The following is a 3,783-nucleotide window of genomic DNA, read 5'->3' as shown; positions in this document are numbered from 1 at the left end:
AGAATCGGAAGTCAACAACAGGTGGATGTCAGTTTCTTGGAGGCAGATTAGTGTCATGGCAGTGCAAGAAGCAGACCTCAGTCACCATTTCAACCTGTGAAGCAGAATACATGGCAGCATCGAACTGCTGCTCCCAGGTTCTTTGGAATCAACAACAATTGCGCGATTATGGTCTGAATTTCACTCATACTCCTATTTGCATTGATAACACTGCTACTATCTCAGTAACTAACAATCCCGTAAAGCATAGCAAACTAAACATATTGACATCCGTCATCATTTTATACGGGATTGTGCTGAGAAGAAACTGATTGTGCTCGAAAAGGTTGATACATTAGATAATTTCGCTGACTTGTTTACTAAAGCGTTTGAAAAAAATCGTTTTCAAAACCTTGTTGAGCTAAATGGGATGATCAATCCCGAGTAACCGTGTTTTGTGTTTTTGTTTAAAAAAAAAAAAAAAAAAACATCACTATCGCTTAGAATTATGTCGGTTGCCTCAGTTTGAAGGACATATCTTCGGATATGTTTGGTCCTCATTTCTACTTGTAGACTATGAGGATAGCCGTTAACCAGATGACTGAAAGTGACCGGGGCGGTTTCTGTTCCTTGTCTGTAACTCAAGAAAGCGCATCTCCTTCTCTGCCATTCCTACTTTATTGATAGTTATAACCTATTAAGAAGGTAGGTTCAGTCCAGGACCCAAAGCACCCCCCCATATCTCGAACGTCCTTCTGAATGTCTCTTGGTTTCCCAACCTGTTGCTTCTAAAGACTGCCCTCTGTCGGTTGGATGTTGGTCCAGCCTACTACGGCGAAATAGGCACAAGGAAAGAGCAATAGGCCGGACCAGCCTACAAAAACGAAACGGTCGCTAGCTTGCTTGCATTCTATTCTATAAACGGAGCGGCTTGTCGAGTCTACGTGATGTGTTTTTATTCTTTCGCTGAAAATTAGTCGATCATACTTAGTTAGAAGGACACATACTTGTATGTGGTCGGTCCAGCTGATCCATTGGATCTTCAGGATAGCCGTTTACCTGAAAACTTCAATTTGATCGGGGCGATAAAACTTAAAATTTTTTTCGGGAGATGAAATTATTTTTCAAGTCTACTACTTCGTAAGAAGTTCCTTTACTATGTTTAACAGAAAATTGATCCAACCTTGGAAAGTGATAGATATACTGATTCTGTGTGCTTAACTAGTGAAGTTATTAGGCCTAAAAGACTTTAGAACAGTCATTGTATGTCATGGTAGCTTCTTATGGTGCGTAAAAGTAGAAGTGATACTAACTAAATCTACTCGATTTTACGTGGAAACTCCTTAAGAGTTGTGTATGTCTCCATATATATCTTTCCGAATGATAGGCAGAAAAGCGATTACCCAGTCATACACGAGCCCGTGAGTGTTCTGATTCCCGTGAAGATAGCGTGTCAAGAAACTGCAGTGATCCAGATTCGGGACTTGCAGTTGTTTACTACTCTGAAGTTGTGTAAATACTTAAAAAATAAAATATATATTTTGTTATTGAGACATTCTAGAGCTTATAATGTTCATACTTCTCAATCAAGATGTAAGAAAGAGAACGGGATGAAGAGTCTAAAGATCGAAGAGTACATACTATTTAATCAGACACTACGGGTCGAGGTCAACTCGGGGTGACTTGGAGAAAGCCAAATACGCTTTGAGAATAGATAGGAGGCATCATAATCCCTGAGTTGTTGCCCATTTAAGTTTTGAGCTTAATTGAACCTAACCCGTATCACAGAAGCGATGAAAACCATTTTAAGTTATTTACCTGCTTACAACCTGTTTCTTTATGTCATAATACAGCTGAACACGGATCTGTGTGACAGTCACTTAATTAGTATGATTCCTGTTCGGATCTTTTCTAAAACATAGTTGTCCCTGTTGAGACTGAAATTTTATCCCGTGTACTTTATTGTTAAAATTCTTTTAACTTATATAGTTGTATGATTTTATACATGGTTACTTGGTCTTGATCGTATCATTTAACTTTTTAAAGGATGTTTTAAAACTTAATTGCAAATTGTTCAAATTATAGGGGTTTGTTTTGTAAAGTTTAATATCGGTGAACTTGTGCATAACTTCGCCTGCAATAGGCAAAGTTATCCATAACTTCGCTGGCAGAACAATCAAGGGTGAATCTTATCCAGACCCATGCTATTCAGCGCCTCGTTGCAGAGAATCAGATACAGTCGTCCATGCTGATAGAACATGGCAAAATCATTGATGCTTTGAAGGAGTTCTTGGCATCTCAGGGGGAGACGAGCTGTAAGGGCGATGAGCTGAGGACTAAGAAGCGAAATGATCGAGACGATGATCCCAATGCATCGAAAGGTGCTGGTGGAGAGTTTCCAAGAACTGAACAAGCTCTTGGGACTTCCACATCTCAGGGGGAGTCAACAAGTGCAGCGGGCGGTACAGGTGATGAGGTGGTGGTCGTGGATGTTGAGGAGATGGATGATGATGTTATAGGTGATGACGATGTGTTATCGGTTGAAGAGATAGAGAAGATTGGTGCTGAGATTGTTATTGATAGTGAGATTGAAGAGGGAGAGATTGTAGAGGAGAATATTGAGCATGAGATTCCGGATGTTGATAAGGCAGATATGAGTAAAGATATGGGAAGTGATGAGACGGAATGGGAAGAGCAGCCAAGATGGAAAGAAGGCTATGCTCAGTGGTTTGTAAAAATGAAGAAACCGGCGGTCCCTACTATGTTCAAGAAAAGTTACAACATTAGAGGTTATGTTGAATCGAGAAAGGGGATTATATGCTGGATATATGATGAGCAGTTGAGGCTCTTTGTGATTAAAAGGTATGATGGGGTTCAGTATTTCAAGAGGCTGTTGAGATCGTTGAATACATTGCCTGAATGTGAAGTGAAGGACTTAGCCAGATTGGGGTTGATAAATAGATGTGATGATAACATGGCTAGAGTCATTGGGAAGATAGTTTGGAAGGAAAGTATAAAAGAGAAGAAGTTCGAGCTGTTGAAACCACAAAAGGGAAAACTTATTGAAGACAAAGATAGAGGGATGAGAGCAGATGGCAAGCCTTGGATGATTATGAAGTATAAGCCGATCCGGTGTGTAAAAGAAGTGCCGATGAAACAAATGCCCAAGGATGTGCTGAAAGATCTGAAGTGGTGGTATGTAGATTGTGAAACAGCTGAAGCAGTAATGGAGGACGAAGATGAACAAGAGCTGCTGAGAGTATATGATCCAATGCATCTAGTGAACTTGTCTCAAGCTGATCTGCAGGTGCTGAATGAGAAGAAGATATTTTATATTCCTGCTTGGAAAGACGAAGCGAAGAAATATCAAAGAGTTGTTTCGGTATGTGTACGAGAAGGAGTTCATGCTTGAAGACGAAAGATCCAAGATTGTTCAAGATTACAAGACACGTGTTTGAAGATAAAGATATGAAGCTACTGCCAAGGGGGAGTCTGTTGGTGCATGATGTCAGTAGTTCAGTATATAGTGTCTGTAATCGAGTTAGTTGGATTTGTGTTTTGTATGTAAGCGAAGTTCTCACAAGTTCGCTTGTATAGGCGAACTTGTGGAACAAGCGAAGTTAGGAACAACTTCGCCTGAACATGCCAAGCGAAGTTGTCGTCTGATATATATGTATCGTATCGGCTAGGTTAGTAATGAAGTATTGTACGAGTTTACGAGTTTGTGTAATCAGTGATTGATATCACGTGTTTCCAGTTGCAATACAACGAGTCTTTGTTTATTGTAACGTGTGTTTGATCGTG

This window comes from Bidens hawaiensis, unplaced genomic scaffold (assembly GCF_021521415.1).
Source record: "Bidens hawaiensis isolate Kalapana, Puna unplaced genomic scaffold, B.hawaiensis_p1.1 tig00040214_1, whole genome shotgun sequence".
Lineage (NCBI taxonomy): Eukaryota > Viridiplantae > Streptophyta > Magnoliopsida > Asterales > Asteraceae > Bidens > Bidens hawaiensis.
The sequence above is the reverse complement of the archived record's forward strand: the minus strand, read 5'-3'. Positions refer to the sequence as shown.